Here is a 19,043-nt window from a genome sequence, read left to right as displayed (position 1 = left end):
TCCTGTTGGATCACGAGGGCTCTGTCCCGGAGAACAGCGGCACTTTGTTGTCTCCCAGGATGGCCACTTGTCAGCTCTGGCATTCCCACAAGGTTTCCTGGTGGATCCTCCTCCTCCTCCTCCTCAAGGGCTGGGCTCTCCCAAATAGGAGCATAGGGAAGAGGCAGGAGAGGATGGGGTGCAGGGGGAGCCCACCATGCTGAGGGGGGGGGGAAGCAGGCAGAGATGGGGTACAGGGGGTCCCCTGCACCCTTCAGGAGCTGTAGAGCTGCTTGCATCAAGCTCTGTTCCTTGGCTGCATCCAAGGATATCCCTGCGCTGTTCCTTGCATCCCTGTGGCTCTGCAGCCCTCCTGGAGGGCACCCAGTCACCGTGCAGTGTAGGGGGGGCTCCGGGCAGTGGGAATGATGCCGCTGGGTGCTCTCATCCCTTCACTGGTGCCCAAAAGCAGGGATAGGGAAGAGCCGAGGTTGTGTTAACCAGGGCCTGGCCTGCTTGGATAAGGGCTCAGCTCCCGGTCCTGGCTCCGGGAGCAGCGATCCGTGCCCCTGCTTCCCTGGCGCTGTCAGCACTGAGTTGGGGTCCGGTGTGCCCTTCTCCCAGTGCTCCTTTGCCACGAAGCGGGGATCCCAGTGCCTGGATTGGGGTCGGGGAACCTCGTGTCCCCAAACTGGGGGGGACATCAACCTCCTCCTGCCCTCCCCTGGAGCTCCAGTTACCTATGGGCAAAACAGCCCACCTGAATAGGTAATGAATGGAGGAGAGGAAAGCGCCCGGAGCGCATTGTGCTTCCAACGGGAACAATTGCTAAATACAAATCACAGCGAGAAAAGGGGGAGCGGGAGAGACAAAAGCCCGAAGCCCAGCACAAAGGAGAGGAATGAAATGGGAAGTAAAGTCAAACAAAAAGGAGCCGGGCTGAGACAAAAGAAGGGAACAATATCCCCGAGGCAATAGGCTCCTGAACAATGGGGACAGTGACAGCGGCACAAAGGCACAGTGTTTGCGAGTAGACGTTATCTCACACAGCCACTGGCAGGCCTGGCCCTGGCGCTTCTATTTTCAGGGATGCTTTTGTGCGGCGCTGAACAATGTTCCTTGCATGGCTGCAGATAGGGACGAGGGGGGTTTGGGTCATTCTTTCCCTCTCTTTCTTTTGCCTTCCCGGTGCCAGCTCTGTAATAAACCCAGGTTCAGCCCTTGCGAGAGTAGGGCAGAGCCATGGGGTGGCTGGGCAGGGACCCGCCGGTGCTTGGATGGATGCGCATGGGTTGGTACCACCTCCAGCGAGGGGCAGGCTGGGCCCCTGCGGCAGGCGGTGTGAGCAGGGTGGTGCCTTGGGTGACTCAGAGCCAGCCCCAAGCGTTGCTTTTGGCCGGCTCAGAACCGGGCAGACCAGAAAGATGGCTTTTCCCGGCTGCTTTTGTTCCCAGCAATCAAGCTTTTAACCTCTTCGGTGCCCTCTGGGATGAGACCAGCAGGATGGGGCTCGCCTCCTCCTTGGGCATCAGTTGCCCTCCGAAGCATCCCGCATCCTCAGCAGCCCCTTGGGATGCGCCATGGGAGCTGGTGTGTGGCTGCTCCAGCCCGTGATGGAGAGTTTGTGTGGAAAACTGGGGCATCTTGTGTCCACCTCTTCCTGGAAAACCTTTATTGGGGGCCTTCCCAGTTGTGTCCCAGTGTCTGGTCCTGTCTGGCTGCATTGTGAACCCAGGGTCATACTCATGTGGTTATGAGTGGCTGTTATTGCAGGGTGTTACCAAAGCACCCCATCTGCAGGACCCAGATGCTTTGTGATGCACTTAGATCTGGAGTGGTATTCCCACAAAGCACCCATCCCATGCTCATGCCCTTTTCCCCTCTGGTCCCATACTCGGAAACCCATCCCTCCTACCCCATCCCACCGCACCCTAAACCATGGGGACACCACCCAGGTACCGTAAGTGACTTGGGAGGGGAGAGACGAGGGTGCTGTGAAGATGGAGCCAAAGACACCCCCGTATCGGTGCCGATCTGCCCAGACACCCAGTGTGAGCAGATGGGCTCCACTCGGGCTTTGAAGAGCTGCATCTTCTGATATCGATCACGTTATCTGAGGGTACATCCTGTTGCTAACTTTGGCTGCTTCCTCCCTTCAACAGCTGTTTGTGCAGCCACAGCTGCTCTCACCCTGCACCATGGGGATGCTGTGTGATGGGGGGGCCCTCACTGCTCCCAAAACCAGATCCTGGGCTTGCTTTGGCCGTGGTAGAGCAAGCTCCCATGACCCAGAGTGGGTGTTTGCAGCCCCAAACCACCCTTATGGGGGGATGCATCCCCAGAGTGTGAGCAGCAGGTTAAGAATGGAGAAGGCTCCATAAGAGGAGATCTGAGAGCAGCTCCAGTGCGTGCAGGAAACCTGGAGAGGGGCTTTTAACAAGGAATGTAAGGACAGGACAAGGGGAATGGCTTGAACCTCCAGAGAGGAGACTGAGATGAGCTCTTGGGCACAGGATGATGCTCTTTGGTCTATGAGAGGTGAGCACACACCTTGCTCTGGGCAGCTTTTTGTGGCCATCACCCAGACGTCGGGGCTGGCGCTGCCCCTGCTCACGCTCTGCCCGTGTTGGGGATTTCTCTGTGTCTCTTTCTGATACAATCTGGTGAAGTTGGAGCTCTTGGCTGCAATTTGCTGCTGTTTAAACCCTCGCTAACCCTTAACGTCCTAATGACAGCAGTAATGATGCTCCGCGCATCCTGCGGTGCCACCCGTCTGAAGATTACACTCGCTAATTAATTAAACCCCGACCTCCCCCTTCTGCTTCCCTCGCTGAGGAAGAAGAAATCACTGAGAGTCTCTTAAGAAAGGACATAAAGGCAGGGAAATCCAGGCACCAAACCAAGACAAATGGGGATTTGGAGACAATCCGGGCCTGTGTGACCTGAGGAGTGGACCAAGAGGGAGAAAGGATAAAAATGCCAAGCACAGCCCGGCCAGAGAAAACAACCGGCAGCTTCAAAACCCGGGCAAAGAAAAGCACCAAGATGAAGGGAGTGACAAAGCATCAAAGGGAAGAGAAACCAAAGGCGTCGGAACAAAGGACAGGCTGGAACAAAGGACCAAAGAGGGGAGAACAAAAGCACTAAATAGAAAACAAAGGCAGGGGACAAGAAAAGCCCCTCTGTGGGGCTGAGCTGCAGGGTCCCTGGGTGGTGCTGCGGGTCCCCACTGGAGCCGGGCTGGCGGAGGGTGCTGGAGCCCAGTGTTGCCTTTGAACTGGAGGCAATGGGCTCGGCCCCCCCATGGACGGCTCGCTGCATCCCGCTGGGTGGTCCGGCCATCCCGTCCCTCCCCATGTGTGTCTCCAGCACAGCCTGCTCAGCATCACCCCCCCTGTGCCCTCTACCAAAGCCTCCCTGCCCCATCGGCTGTCCCAGCCCCATGGCATGGGAATGGATGGGGATGCTCCCAGGAGGCTTCCAGGCGGCTGCATCCTCCCAGCCCGTGGCTTTCCCATAGGAGAGGAGCCATGGGCTGGTGCTGTGTGTGTGGCTGGCCTGGTCCAGCCTGCTGGGCTGGGCTGTGGGGACCGCAGTTCCCATCGCCTGGCTTAGGAACAACAGCAGCATTCAGGTTGGGAATGGGGATAGCTGCAGATGCGATGCTGCTTTGTCTCCTATCCCTGTCAAATCCCTGTTTGGAGCTGAAAGCCCCCGGTGGAGTTGTTGGTCTGGCTGGGTTACCTGTGCTGCCTTGCAGGGGGATGTGGTGGGTACCCCCAGGCATGGGGTGAGGACGGTGATGGTGAATGGGAGCCCCACTGGGGCTGGGGTGCTTGTAGCTGCGATGGTTCTGGAGTGGCCACTGATTTCAGTGTCAACCTGGCGGTGAAAATCCCCCTTCTAGACCCAAAATGCGGTCCCTGCTCTGTTCTCCATCACCTGCCCTGGCCAAAGCCACCCTCCTCCACCAGCACATCACCCGCAGCAACGTGCAGGGCTGGGGCCAGGGCAGTGTTTTAGCAGGGTTTAGCAGATCTCCCTTTGCTTTCTGGACGAGCTCTCTCTGAGCGTTGCCTTAGAACCGAGCTGCTCCGAGTGCGCTCCCCATAGAGCAATCCTGGAACATCTTGGTTTTATTATGGCCAGATTAGAGCCTGTTGTGCTGTGGGCGGACTCGTTTGCTCAGCCCCGGCTCCCTGCAGTAGCTGGGCGCTTCCAGTGCTGGGGAAGAAGGCAGCACAGAGCTTCCAGCTGCTGGGAATGCCTCTGAAGTGGGCAGCATAAATCGTGGTGTTTGGGTGGAAATCCTTTGTAGGTTAATTCCTTGGCGCTCCCCCCCCACCCTGCTAGGAGCCCATGAGGGAGATGCTGCCAGCTCGGGGATGGTTTGGGATGCGCTGCGTCCACAGCCACGGTCCCCGGTGTATGTGGCCCAGTGTATTCCCACTTTGAGCCGTAGGAGCTCTGCCAGGGAGGTTGATGTGGGGAAAGGCAGCACTTGGGATGCACGGAGCAGGTACGAGAGCATCGTGACAACTGCCCATCACCAGGGATGCAGAGGGCTGGGAGAGGTGTGAGCATCTTTGGTGTGAGCATCCCTATGGACTATGAAGCTGGATGCAATGGGGTGAACTGAGGGCATCCCCAGAGCTGCTGTGGTTCCAGAGGGTTTGGGTATTGTCCTATCAGCTCGGGTTTAATGGGCTGCAGATGTGGGCTCCCTGTGCCTGCAGCTGGGGACACGGTGCTGGTCCCATCAGGAGCATCCAGGCCCGGAGCCTCTTGGCCTGGGGGCTTGTCACTGGGTCTGCTGATTGCAGGGGACGTTTTGGGTCCCCCCCTGTTCCAGCACAGCTCTTCCTTGCTGAGAAGAGCAGCACATCCCCTTGCTGCAGATGGGGACAGGCTGGAGATGCCATCATCCCGCATGCATGGGGGCATCACAGGATGCACAAGGCAGGTCTGGAATTGGAATGTGGGGAAGATTTGGACCCCATCATCCCCCCATGGCCAAGGCTCCTGTATTGCTCCTCTCCTTCCCCTGGCCCTGCTTGTGCTGCTGCTTGCCCAGAGCCTTAGTGCTGCTGATTGAGATGCTCTTGGGGTTACCCCAAGGATAACATCATGCTCAGTGGGGGTTGTGAGACCCCCCTCTTCCACCATGTGCTGTGAGGGGGGAGCTGTGATGGCACCCATTGAGCCCGATCACTGCAGTGTGGCGAGGAGCTGAGCTGGTGGCCATAGGGCTGATGCCACCTCGGCATTGCCACCATGGCAGTGACCTCACAGAGAGCATCAGCACCTTCAGCATCCCTGCATCCTCACAGGGGAGCCGGTGGGGGGGGAGCTGCCTGGCAGCACCCACGTTGCTCCCCATTAGCAATCGCTCTGCAGCTTTCCCAGGCTGGTGAGGAGCGAAGCTCATGCCCATTCCCAAACAATGGGCCCCCGCTTCCGTGCAGGAAGCAAGGTCGGATTTGTTCTCCCTGCTTTGCCCCCTCCGGCCAGTTCTAAAGGGGCCAAGCCATTGTCTGAACCATTTCCATGACTCAGTCACCAGTATCCTGCGATCGGGAGGCCGGGATCCGCAGCCAGCACAAAGCAGGAGGCCCGGCTCCATGGGCTCTGGCCCCGGACCAGGGTGGGGGGCTTGGGAAAAGGAAGGGGAGCGCTGGATGTGCCTTTCCCCTCGGTGCCCCCTGCGCTGGATCTTTGCCCCCATGCTGGTCCCTCCACCCATTGTCCCCGCTTCCTTGTGCTGAGGGAAGCAGAAAGCTCAGGGAGGGAATGCGGAGTGGGAGCAGCGTTGCTTGGAGCATCCAGGTAGAGAGGGATGGAGCAGGAGTGGAGTGAGCCTGAAAGGATGGGGACTGTCCCATCGCATCCATCCTGATACCCTGTGGTCCTGGGGCTGCCTGGAAGGTCCTTGGGGTGCTCAGCAGGTCCTGGGGGATGCCCTGTACAGCTTGGGAATGCCCCATGGGTCCTGGGGATGCCTCACATGGAGGTGGAGCTGGGGTGTAGGTGGTGTGGCTGGAAGTTGGACACGGGGAGGAGCAGAGCGAGGATGGGGACAGGACCCATGGAAGCTCCAGCCTGGAAGGTGATGCTGGACCCGGCAGGGGGGGGACATTCCAGGCCCTGTGAATGCCACCAGGGCCACTGGGGATGGGGAGGAAGGAAAGGAAAGTGAAAGTCCATCCGGCCGGGCTGTTGCTATGGCAACACGAACAAAGCTCCTGCTCCCCCTTTTTTGGCTCCCTTGTGCTGGTCCTCGGCCCCTTTGTGGGTTGTTTCCCTGTCTGGGTTTGAGGATGCGATTCCCACCTCCCTCCTGCCCCTGGGGCAGCTCGGGGGTCTCCATGGGCTCTCTTGTGCATTCAGCCAATGATAGCCATCTCCCTCATGGGACTTGTGGGGCACAGGATGGCACCGGAGCCAGCCAGGACCCCAAAATGGGCCGCGGTGTGTTGGCTGGTGCAGGGGGAGCTGCCTTCATCCTGCCCTGCTGCATGTGTGGTGCTCGCTGCACAGCCCTGGGGATGCTGTGTCCTCTCTGGGCCTCAGTTTCTCCATCACTGAGATAGGAACGTGTATCCCTGAGCTCCTTGGTGGCTTTGGGTCTGGGGGTGCTGCCTTTGCTTTCCCAACGCTGCTGTGTTGGTGTGGGGAAGGAAAGTGCTTGGAGTCAATGGGAATTTTCCCCGCTGGTAACACATAAACAGTTCTCTTTCCATGTTGATGTAACGTGATGGAGATTTCATCACACAGAAAAGACTTTGTCAACATTCGTTTGGCCAAACCAACCTCCTCCTCCCCAGCTGCGGCACCGTTTGGCTCCCAGTGAAGTGGGTTCTTTTCCTTTGGGAAGGCGGGTGATGGCATTCCCATCACAGCCACCGGTGGGCTATGGGGTGCGTGGGGTGAGCTCCTCACCCAAGGCCCTGTTTCACTGTGGATGTTCCAGCTGGGTTATCCAGGTTACCCAGCATAAGCCTCTATATCCACTGCCCACTGCTCTCCGTGACACCCTTGTGTCCCAGCCCATGGTGTCTGAGCACAACTTGGGGGTGCTGGGGGCTTGGGACGAGGCTTTGGGGTCTCTCTTGCGGTACCAGGGCTCTCTGCAAGCCAGGCTTTGTTCCAGCCCCTCGTTGGGAGCCGGTGGGGGGGGGGGGGTGTCCCGGGGGTCCCGCGATGCTCCCCCGCGTTGTCCCTCAGCCTTTGGGGGTGTCCGGCCCCTCCGCAGGACCCCAGGGATGGGGTGGGCGCAGCGCGGGGGCTCCCGGCGCTGTCACTCGAGGGTCCCCCGGCGGGGCTGAGGGTCCCGAGGGGAGGGACGGGGCAGAGGGGCCGCCCCGGAGCCGGCTCCTGGCTGGCTGGACCCGTGTCCCTCCTCCTCTTCCTCCTCCCCTCCTCCTCCTCCTCCTCCTTCCCTTCACCTCCTCCTCCTCCTCCTCGCTCCCTCTCTCCGCCCGGCGCCGGGGCAGCTCCCACCGGAGGCGCTGGGGACATGGCGCGGAGCTGAACCGGGAGCGGCGGCGGAGCCAGCACCGACACCGACACCGGCAGCGGCGAGCGGGGAGCGGGGAGCAGCGCTGCGGAGCCGTGAGTGCGGCCGAGGGGAGGGCACGGCACGGGGTGGGGGGGGCACAGGCATTGCTCGTAGGGCACCGGCGCAGCGAGCATCCTCCTGGGTCCCGGCGGAACGGGGCTGGGGGGGGGAGCGTGGCAGGGCCCCCCCAAAGCGCCTTTGCTTAAACAGGAGAAGGGAAAAGGGGAAGGGGGGGGGGTGCAGGACCCGTCCTCGACAACCCCGTCCCCGCTGCAAAGTTTGGGGCTGCGAACTCTCCTCCGAGAGCCCCCCCCCGCCCCTGCCCCGCAGCCGTGCAGGGAGCGCGGTAGGCAAAGGGTTAAGCCATGGGCAACCCCCCGTCGGGGGCAGAGGGCCGCAGGTAAGGGGTTAAACCTTGGGCACCCCCACTCCCTCCAACCCGGTCTTTGGCCCTGCTGTCGGGGGCTGCTCCCCGAAGCCCCCTCCCTCGCACCCCCATCCCAAGGTTTCTTGCCCCTTCCTGCTGCTCGCGGTGGGTCCTGTATCGGGGATACGGGGGGGCAGCGGGGTGCGAGGTCCAATCGGGGCTCTGGGGGTCCGAGAACGCTCTGCGGCACAGGCGGACACCCCGGGCCTGGCCACCGCGTGTACCCGTGGGGCCTGGGGCTGTGTGCGGGTGTTGGGACCCTGCGGTGCTCTGGGTCCCTGTGTCTCGTCCCCATCCCTCATCCCCGGCCGCGCCGTGGCACACATGGGACACCCCTGTCTCGTCGTGCATCTCCTGTCGCCTTTCCAAGGCACGTTCGTTGGGGAGAAGCGAGCTCTGCCTGTTGTGACAGTGTTGCTCCAGGCAAACTTGCCGGGTGTTTGTCGGGGGTTGTTGTAAGAGGCAGCAGCGATAGAGGCCGGGGTCAGCGCTAAATGCTGGCACCTAAAAGCGGATGAAGCTTATCACTGAGGTTCCATCTTCCCCAGCAGCCATGGTGGGTCCTGCCCGTGCCTTGGAGTCCTGTGTCCGACCCATCCTGGCCAGGTTTGGGAATGGCGGGGGGGGGGCTGAAGCCGAGGGGTTTGCACTAAGGGGTCCGACAGGCATCGAGCGTGCAGGGGTTTGGGGAGCAGCGGGGTGGGAGGTGGAGCACGGCCCCAGGGAGCTCCGCAGCTCCCCATGGCCAAAGTCAGCGGTGGGAAGAGTGAAAGCCCATCAGGAGCTGCATCAGGGCTCGGGGAGAGGATTCCCTGTGAAATGCACAACTAAACACGAGGCTTTGCTGCTTCCCACCCCCTGATTCCCAGTGTTGCGTGCAGGGGGGTCGGTGCCAGCGGGGGATGATGCCCAGGACACGCTGCAGACCGTGGTTGCGTCTTGAGTCTCGGTTACGTCTTGTGAAGTACCTTGAGCATGGAAAACACTTGACTTCCAAGGCAAAGCTGGAGAGTAATAGATTTTAGGAGTGAAAAAGGACCATTAGCTCAGCTAATGTGATTTCCTCCATAGCACAGAGCAGATAATATCACTCAGTTACTCTCCTATTGAGCCAATAACTCGTGTTTGTAATTCATGCAATTTCCTTTTAGTTGAATTTAATTTGGTACAGAATCCATTCTGTTGACACTGATACAGTACTTTTTTTATTTGAAAGCCTGCGATTTTGGAGCCTTTGTGTTAAAAATAGCCATTGTCCTTTAGAAAACATGGGCAACTAAAGGCAGTTTCTATCATTTTGGGAGAACACATTTTCACCAGCATCTCCCTTGGTGTGTATTTGTTTCCTTCGGGATGGGCAGGAGGGTTGCAACTGATGCGGCACCTCATGTCGGGGTGCAGTCCCTTTGGAGCAGGGTAAGAGGAGCGGAGATCCCACATCTTTACACTGTTTTTCTCTTGGTGCCATCGGGCAGCTCAGCTCCACCCGCTGCTGTTTTCACCCCATCTGCATCAGAGCACCCAAATCATCCCTCCCTAAAAGTCCTTCTGACATCCAATTGTGTTCCAGCATGTCCTGGGGGGAATTGCTGGACTTCTTGTCTCCCTGCCCACACATCCATTTTCTGAAAGGGTGCGGGGGAGCCGTGCCCTGGAACCCTGGGGTGAGGGGAGATGGAGCACATCGTAAACTTGCTATGTGCTGGAGGGGGTTTGATGGCTCCGGGATGCAGGGGCCGGGTTCTTCCCCCGATCCAGCCTTGCAGTGGGTTTATTTTTACACTCCTGGGCTCCCCGGGGCACTTGTCCCTGCTCTCACTGCCCATTCCCTTCCTGGAACCCACTGGAGCAGGTCCAGGGATGGGCTGAGGGGTGCTCTGGGGACCTGGTGCTCTGTGACATGGCTGGGGACATGGCAGGGCTCATGCTGGCTGTTGGAGTGATGCGGTGGCTGCTGGCCGGAGCATCCTTGAGGTGCTGGAGTCATCCTCTGGTGAGTGGATGGGGTGGCTGAGCAAATCCCTATGGGATCTGATGGGCTGTGCATGGGATGCTTTGCTGCCTGCCGGGGGAAGCTGGGGTCACCTCTGCTGTCCCCAGCCATCCCACAGGCTCTGCAGGGAATCTTTCCCATTCCCTGGGATACAGCAAACCCAAACAAGCTTGGAAGGGTTTTGGTGGGGTTCTGGCACTGCAGCGGTGCTGGCAGCTCTGCTTTAGGGGGTCCCATTGCAGACCGGCAGGGTCGGGGACAGCCCATCCTGCCCAAGCCCCGCTTTGCCTGCCCGCCGCGATGCTGCGTTCCAAACACCCCAGCTTTATCCCGTTGCAAACGCTGGCTCTGGGTCGGTGTCGGGCCGGCTTTGTGCGAGCACGTGGAAGTGCAGGGCTCAGGAAAGCTGCCGTTCCCGAGGACACAGCCAGCCTGTCCCAGACGGCTGCGAGGGATGCGCTGTCAGTGCAGCTCCGCTCCCGTTTGGCACCGGGGAAGTTCCCAGCCAGGCCGATGAAGCACAAACTGCTTCTTTCCCTCTAGAAACGGGTTTGTTTGAAGCAGGAATAACCCACTCCGGGCAGGGCATCGCCACTGATGCGCTGGGGAGAGCGGGCGGCCTCTTTTGTTCTCTCCTGTGGCCGCGCTGCTCTGACAAGCCGAGGACCGGTGATGAAACACTTTCATTTCATAGAACCAGGGAATCCTGAGGCTGGGAAAGGGGTCTGAGGTATTTGAGCCCAACCATTAACCTCCTTATCCCTCCCTGATGGCTCAAAGCCTCCTCTGCAGGACCAGGGGCAGCCCCAGGGCTGGGTGTTCCCAGCTCAGGTCCATTCCAGCATTGCCAGGACAGGGCTGGGCTCTCCAGCGCTTTTGCTGCTTTGTTCTTCCCAAACCCGGTGGAGGTTTTGGGTTCGTTGCACTCAGGCAGATTTGGGTCACTGGGGAGTTTTGCACGATGCAGCGCTGAGTTTCCACCACGTTTTAACCCGGTCGAGAACACGTCAAAGGGAACTCAATGAGCGCAGTTTATGATGGGTCTGGTGGAAAAGATCTTGTTGTGCTTTACCCCTCATCCGGTGCCTTTTGGGGGTAACTTCAGGAGTGCTCTGCTCCTGTGGATGGAGACTTCTCACTCTGGGTGCTGTGTGTGCATGGGCTCCTTGGCATCGCCGCTGCCAGCATCCAAGGCATCAATTTGGGGGTATTTCTCTGCTATTTGGAAGCGCTGCCTCCTCCTCCTCCTCCCTTCCTCCCACTCTGCTTCCACCTGCTCCAGGGCCACATGTCCCAAGCTGGAACCACTCCAGCCCTAAACAAGGGGCCTTGGTCTGCCCAGCTCGGTGCAGGGACCGTGCAGGACGCTGTCTCATTGTGTGGAGCACCCCAACTGTGTGCATGGGTCAGTACAGCATCAGAGCAGGGGATGCAGAGCCTCAATCTGCCTCTACAAAGCATCTGTACAAGTGCACTGGAGCTTGTTGGGAGGGAAGGAGCTGCTGAAAAAGCCTCATCCCCGTTGCCCCCCATGCACCCCAAATGTCTCTGCAGTTGCTGTTAGCTCCAATGTGGTGTTTTCCAAAGGGAAAGCTACCCACATGAACGTGGTACCGGAGGAAAGCTCCCTTCCCTGCCATTGCAGCCCTGCAGCAGAGGAATGCAAATTGGGCGATGGCTGAGAGAGAGCTGGAATTCTGCCTCTCCATCATTTAATGCTCCATTAGCACCCAGGCCTGCTCCAGGCATGTGACCATTACGGAAGATGTGGTCTGATGGCTCCTGGTGGCTTATCCCAGAGGAAGGAGATAACATGGCTCGTCATTAAAGCCTCCTGAAGACCCCTGTGAGCACCCATGGGCCCAGGTCCAATTGTGCTCGGTGGAGCAGCTTGGAGCAGTTCATTGTTTGTTAAGGAGGAGAGAGGATGAGGGTATAAAGCAAATGAAAAGCAAGTGGGGCAGCAGCGAGCCTGGAGGGGGCATTTGAACCTCTTTGCCTGTTAAAATGAATCAGAGAATCCCAGCCTGGTTTGGTTTGAAGGGACCTTAAAGCTCCTCTAGCTCCAATCCCTGCCACGGGCAGGGACCCCTTCCACTGGAGCAGCTTGCTCCAAGCCCCTGTGTCCAACCTGGCCTTGAACACTGCCAGGGATGGGGCAGCCACAGCTTCTCTGGGCACCCTGTGCCAGCGCCTCAGCACCCTCACAGGGAAGAGCTTCTGCCTAAGAGCTCAGCTCAGTCTCCCCTCGGGCAGATTCAAGCCATTCCCCTTGCCCTGTCACTTGTAAAATGGGGCTATTATGAGATGTGGAGAAGCAGGTACCCGATGGCATCGCCATCACTGCAGCAGCTTCTGCTGCCACCACGGTGCTGGGGCTGCACCTTCCACTGCTGCCGGGTGAGAGCCAGAAGCAGAAACTGTTTGGACACCAAAGTGAACCCGTTGCGTTCAGTGTGGCCGTGTGCTGTACTCAGCACCCATTGCACTAACACCACCCAGCACAGCTCTTGGGTGCCTGGATGGATGTGGGTTTGCAGTGAGCAGCCCTCATCGTGGCCCATAGTCTTCCTCTCTAGCTCTGCCTGGGTGGTGCTACCGGTTTGCTGCTGGTTTGCAGGCTGGTGATGTGCTGGGTGGCAGAGCATGGCTGCTCCAGTGATGAGCAACCCATATCCCTCCTTCCACCATCCTGTGGCATGTCCCCCTGTATCCCTGCGGGATGCAGAGAGGAGAAGCATCTCTGCATGCAGAGACAACAGGACTGTGGAGAGGCTTGGGCAGGCACACTGGTGTCCTGACACTGGGGACATGGGGACACTGGGGCCAAAATGGGACCACAGGACAAAGCTGCAGGGCAGGATGGGGGGGTGTGTGCGTGTGAGCTCCCCCTCCAGCACCATCCCCTCTGTTTCACCTCCTAGAAGTGAGCTGATGTGGGTGTAGGAAAGGCTGTGCCCTGGCCCTGGCTGCCAGCCCTGCCTGCCTGCTGCTGCCCACGAGGGCGTAGGGAATGCCAAAGCCCGGCTTATCTTTTGTCTGGAACAATAGAGGGCTCGGCCCTATTGTTCTACCTTGCACGCCCAGCCGGAAAGCGGGTCCCCTGGGGCAGAGGCTTGCACACGAGTGGGTATGGGCAGGGACAGCCTGTGCTGCGTGACCCTGTGTGGGTGCTGCCGCCCGTGGGGAGCTCAGTTCCCAACAAGCGGCTCTTTGGGACCTTTCCTGCTGCTTTTTGTTGTTTCAGGAGCTGCTGGGTTAATGGGGGGCTGCTCCCCAGGGCTGCAGAGCCCGTCCGTACCTGCAGCGTGGGCAGAGTTTGCCTCTCTGAGGTTGTGATTTGGGTCTTCAGGGTGGCATCAAACACCTCTGATCCCCTTTGTCCTCCCCATGCTGCCCACAGCACCATGGTGAGCATGTTCCTGCCTGTGCCTCTGCCTGTGCAGAGCAACTGTTCCAGCCCGCAGCTCCGCTAAGCCATACGGGAGCGCGCTGGGACACAGCACGTGGAGGCAGGAGCTGCCAAAGCCCCAAGCTTGGGAACCCCGGGGGAAAACGGGATTCATGGGATACAACAGGGAAGGGGGGAGACAGGACACAGGTGCCATCGGGCACAAAGAGCCCCTTGTGCACTCGTGGGGCAGTTGGATACCCCGGTGCTGACGGGGAGGGCTGCAGCTTCTTGCTGTGTTCTTGTTGTGCGATGAAAGTGATGCTGGTGGAGCATGAGAAGCTCGTTCCCAGTCTCTGCTCCCATAGAGGAGAGGAGCCTGGCTGCACAACCAGGGTTCCATGGGCTTCATGAGAGGGGAGAGGAGGGATGAGGTGTGAACCCAGCCCTGCAGGATGGTCGAGGTTTGGAGGGTCACTGCGGCTGCATCCCTTGGGACCACTGATGCCGGCTGTGAGCCCCATTGCTGCTGCAGGATGCTCAGCTCGGGGCACAGAGCACTGTGGGGATGAGCTGCCTCCCGAGCCTGAATCCATGCTTTAAACCATGGGTAACCCCAGCACAGCGACCACAGCTCGCACTAATGAAGGGGAGAAATGAGCCCCAAAGTGTTTTCCTTGGGGGTCTTCATCCAGACTCATCCAGCCACGACTCTTTGGAGCTGCAGCACAGCGGGAGCAGAGCCAGGGCTGCTGTCAGTGTGAGGATGTGATGCTGTGGGGCAGATCCTTCAGACCCAGCCTTCAGGCTGCCTTTGCTTCCAGAGGGGAGGGTGAGGATGGCCCCGGCGCCTCGTGGGGCAGCTCCCATTGCACCAGCAGAAAAAGCTGTTGCTGAAACGTCAAATGGCCCCAGCAGCTGGAGCCTCCTCACTGAATGTGGGCAGCAGCTGGGGAGGACGAAGTGGCTCCTTTGTCCCCCCGTGTCCAGGCATAGAGTCAATCATAGAGCCACCTCGGTTGGAAGAGACCTTTAAGAGCATCAATGGGGCAGTTCAGGCATAAGGATCTGTTTGTTGCAGGATCTCATCCAGAGGGATCCCAAATGGTTCTGGGCACTGTGTCCCATGGTTTGTGGCTGCTCCCGTGGGCTTATTTGCCATGTGAGAGACACCGGGGCTGGCTGCAAGCATCCTTTTGGTGCCTGGCTCACTTAGAGAAACACAAGTGCAACCAAGATGGGATAATGCGACCATTCCCAAAGCTTGGGGCAGCTGGGAAAATACCAGAAGGTGTAAAATGCACCGAGAAGCTCAGCAGGGGTCGGGGGTGATGGATGCCGCTGATGCTGTAGGGTACCATGGAATGGACCCAAATAGCATCTAGGGTCCTGCACGGCACAGAGCTCACCCGTGGGTCCTCCTTAGCGTGGTGCATGGGGAAAGGCTTCTTTCCCTTCGAAGGAGGGGAGGAACGAGGTCGGCGGGGTTCGCCCCTCCTCAGGCCATAGGGAAGCGTTGTTTACCGAGCAGCCGAGTCAAACGTGCCCCGGGCTCTGCCTGGAAACGCTGAGTGAGGGAAATCACACCAAAAACGACACCGAGATCGGCCCCGATAAGCCCCGGGGCTGCTTCGGGTGCGGGGAGGGCAGAAACTGCCAAGGAAAGGAAGGAGACGAGGTGCTAACAGCGGCGTTCCATTCCCAGGGTGAGTTGGCCCCATCCTTTGCCTCCCGGATCCCTCTTCATTCCCTTTGGGTTTGTGGATCTTCTCCAACTCCTTCCCCATCGCGGATGGTTTGGTGTGGATGGGTGAAACTGGGGAGCGGGGAGATGGAATGAGCTGGGGTGATGGGAAGGGGGTTGGGAGCAGCCCCAAGGAGCAACACTGGGTGCCAGGGAGCTCCCCCAAGCACCCACCACCCCACTTGGGGGTGCTGGCCTCATCCAGCCACCCCGCTGTAAAGGGACCCACGAGGCGGGCAGGATTTGCTGCCTTGTTTTGCAGCCAAAGGAAACTTGTTTTAAGAGTTATTTCTGACGTGGGAAAAAAGGGGAGAAAGGGTAAATCTGGGCTCTTGAGGGTAAATACCTGTTTTTCAGAGTAAATACCTGTTTTCGGGGTAAATCCCCGTTTTTCAGAGTAAATACCTGTTCTTCGGGGTAAATCCCCGTTCTTCAGAGTTCTTCCTGCCTGTGCTATCAATCGTTAGTTTGATGTGATGCTTCTGTGTTTCCCTGGCTTATACACAGGGAAAGGTAGGAAGGGCAGTGGAGAGGGATGCAATAAGAAGGTGGGGGGGATCTCTGATGATGTTAAGGTCTGGAGTTTGGGCTTTTCCCTGTTTAGAACCGCAGGGAAGGGGAGTTTCTTCTCTCAGCACTTTGCCCCATGCATCCCTCCCCAGCACCCCCTTGTCCCACCAGCACCCCCCGGTCTGTTCTTAAAGATGCTTTTAACCTTAAAACCTTCCCTGGACAAGAAGCCCACTCTCCTGCAAGGGTAAAATGCCCTCATTGAGTGGAAGGAGGAACCCCAATGCACCCTGCAGACTGTGTGGTCTTGAGGCCAGGAAACGGGGATGACCAGCGCGGTCCCCTGCCATCACGTGGGATCATTCCTGCGCCTTCTTCCTCTGTGCTTTGCATGGGTTTGAGTAATTCCAGCGCGATGGAGTTTCCTCTGCTTCCCTGATGAGCTCATTCCCTGTCCAATAAACCTCACAGCCAGAGAGATCCACCTGAGATTCAGTTTAATTTCCCCTCTTGAAACCATCCCTCTCAAGGAAAAATGTGTTTGGGTCGTGGCTGTGAGGACCTGAGCCAGTTTACACCCGGGAAGGGAAGGATCCGGCTGCCTCTTGGTATTTGATCTCATTCTTTGGCTCGTTTTTGTCCATGGGGCATCCATGGGTTGCTGGGGGGCAATAGGGAGCAGCTGAGTAATCCCTTATGGTAGGACAGGAAGGCGCTTAGCAGCAGTGAGTGTCCCTCTACTACTTCATGAGAAGCCAGCACAAGGTGCCGAGAAACCAGTGTTAGCAGCAAGGTGGAAACTGTGAGTAAGAGGGTGAGACGTGGCCCGGTTAAACCATCAAATGGCCCCATCCCATGTGCCCACAGGCAATGTCTTGTGCTTGTCTCATTGGTGTCATGGGGGGGATCCCCACCTGGAGCATCCATCACCCGGTCCCTCTGACCCACGGCACTGAGGGGGTGAGGTGCAAGTGGGATTATTCCAGGAGATACAGAAAAGCAGGAGATGAGGCTCTGGGGGCAAAGCTGCCCTTGAAGGACTCCATCTGCTTGGTGATACTGAGCCATTGGTGCCCTGGGACAACCAGCACTGAGCTGGGACCTCCCGTGCGATGGGGACAAGCATCCGAGAGCCTCTTCTTCCCCTTGCCGCAGCATTTGAATTCATCTCTTTCTCCCTATCCTGCAAGTGCTCACTTAAGTGAATTTAGTGATTAATAGGGGTTGTTTTCTCTCTCCCCTCAAGTTTTGAAGAGCTGGATTGATTCCATTTCCCCCTGAACCTCTGCTGGCATGCATCAGGCAGATATGCATTTCATTAGCAGTCCTGGCTATGGCCCGGAGGCCTATGAGGAAGGCAGGTTGGGTTTTTGGGGGATAGAATTAGTAAATGCTGTGCTAGCTGGTTGTAATCCCTTCAGGGTTAAAGCTTCCAAGCGCTGTGTGGTAATAGGAGACCTGTGTTGCTGCTTTTCAGCTGAGTAGATGGAGAATTGATGCTCCCCTCCCTTCAAAGAGCAGCCCTGCGGCAACAGGAGCTCTTCCAAGGGTGAGGAAGGAGACATCGCTCACGGGGTTGAGGAGGCAACAGAGGGGGCCTGGGTGCTCCGGGTAGCACATGTCAGGGGTGACCCCCTGCTCCTTCCTGCACTGGGAGTTTCCATGATGCTGATGCTCTCACTGTAGCATCGCCGCTTTGCTCTGACCCCATAGGGGTGTTTCCGGATGTTATCCTTCAGGGGAGAGAAGTTGCCTTCAGGGAGCTGATGGTGGATGGAGGCCGCACAAAGACCAGTCTGTTTTGTGGGAAATCCCAGTTCCCACTGGCACCAGAGCTTTTCCCATGGGATCCCACGATGGAGAAGGGGCAGTTGGGGTCTCTTTGGGATGGGTACTGATGGGTAAGACATGCCTGGCGGCTAACACAGGCACTGTGGCGGGTCTTAGCGCTCAGGTTTCAGCCTCTTGCTCTATTCTCCTACCCTCCTGGGGCATTCCTGTCCCTGGACCCCCCTTTGCCACCAAAGATCTCCCTTCTTGGCGTTGCTTCTGCAGCTTTTCCGGCACCCCGAGCTCGCAGCAGCCTCTCTGCAGACAGAGGTTGCGGCTTTCCGCGCTCCCACCGCTGCCAGGTGAGATGCTGAGAGCAGCCCGAGGATGCAGAAAGCATCACACAGAGCTTCCGCTGCTGCTGCAGCAGGGCCCGGGTGGGTGCCACAGCCCTGTGGGGTGACACGTGTCCCTCGGGTGCTGCTGCCCATGGGGGACACGTGGAGCTGCAGCTCTCCCATAGGGCAGCATTGGTGGGGCTGGGTGAGTTCAGCACCCAGGCGCATTCTGGGTTTCAAACCTGCTTTTTCAGCAGCACTAAAGCTGGTTTTACTCTTTCTGCCCTGTTTCGCCAGTGTGCCGCTGATCCCCATCCATCCCTGCGGGTGGCAGAGCCCGCATCCCTGCTTGCACCTTCCCAATGAATAACTCACCGTGGCGGGATGCTCTGGGTCCCCAGGGAGGGAATGGCAGCCCCGTGAACTTCCCACTCTCCTCGGCTGTCCCTGGCCATCCCTGCCCGGGCACGCTGGAGGAAGCCATCCATTCTTTTATGTGCGAAGGCACGCCGGGCGGAAACGCTTGGAAAGGACATTCCAAGTCTGGCAGGAAAGCGGCCCCTCTCGTCTGGCAGGAGATGGGCTATTGTCTGTCCCGGTGGCCGGCCGGGATTCCTCGGGCCCTGCTTGGAAGAAGCCAACGTGTGTGTGTGTGCCTTGTTTTCCCCTCTGCCCTCCCTGTCTCAGGGGTGCCGGGGGCTGTGAGCGCTGCACGTGGATGGGGTGTGCTCGGGGATGGTGCTGCACTGCCCTGGCTCATTGGCATCGCTCTGATTGCTCACGTGGTTGTTCCCCTTCGGGTTTGTGCCCTGCGTGTCTCTGGGTTCATCACCTAGGCCGTGGTGGCGGGATGCAGCCATGGGATGGGGGGGTTTGACTTGGGATAACTGGGTACCACGCTGGGATGCTGAAGGGAAGAGTCTGCTGTAATGCAGATTTGAATCTATCTATCTATCTATCTATCTATCTATCTATCTATCTATCTATCTATCTATCCATCCATCATCTATCTATCTATCATCTATCTACCTATGTATTTATGTATCTATTCTCTATCTATCTATCTATCTACCTACCTACGTACCCATCTACGTATTTATGTATATATGTATGTATATATCTATGTATGTATGCATCTATCTATCTACCTATCTACCTACCTACCTACCTACCTACCTGTCTGTGTACCTGTGTATCTATCTATCATCTATCTGTCTATCTATCTATCTATCATCTATCTGTCTATCTACTGATAAGATTTCTGCTGGGACTGAGGAGAAAAAGCCCTGAGAACCTCCTCTCTGCCCTGGTCAACCTGATGGGCAGGTTGGGG

At 58.2% G+C, this 19,043-nt stretch overlaps 1 protein-coding gene across 5 annotated transcripts in view; it reads left to right on the top strand.

Moving 5' to 3' along the window:
- SOX13 (SRY-box transcription factor 13) overlaps positions 1–19,043 on the top strand; it is a 32,853-nt gene that overhangs the window by 5,701 nt on the left and 8,109 nt on the right. The window contains exon 1 of one of the 5 annotated variants that reach the window (XM_061362938.1): positions 7,251–7,590. The exons of the other annotated variants lie outside the window; for them this stretch is intronic. The gene's annotated coding sequence lies outside the window, so the exon portion shown is untranslated. Of the gene's footprint in view, positions 1–7,250; positions 7,591–19,043 lie in introns of those variants that run through there. 5 annotated transcript variants of the gene reach the window in all.

The sequence above is a fragment of the Neopsephotus bourkii genome, unplaced genomic scaffold (assembly GCF_033783945.1).
Source record: "Neopsephotus bourkii isolate Nb327-2 ecotype Australia unplaced genomic scaffold, CSIRO-AGI_Nbou_v1 NB_1139, whole genome shotgun sequence".
Classification (NCBI taxonomy): domain Eukaryota; kingdom Metazoa; phylum Chordata; class Aves; order Psittaciformes; family Psittacidae; genus Neopsephotus; species Neopsephotus bourkii.
The sequence above is the reverse complement of the archived record's forward strand: the minus strand, read 5'-3'. Positions and strand labels throughout refer to the sequence as shown.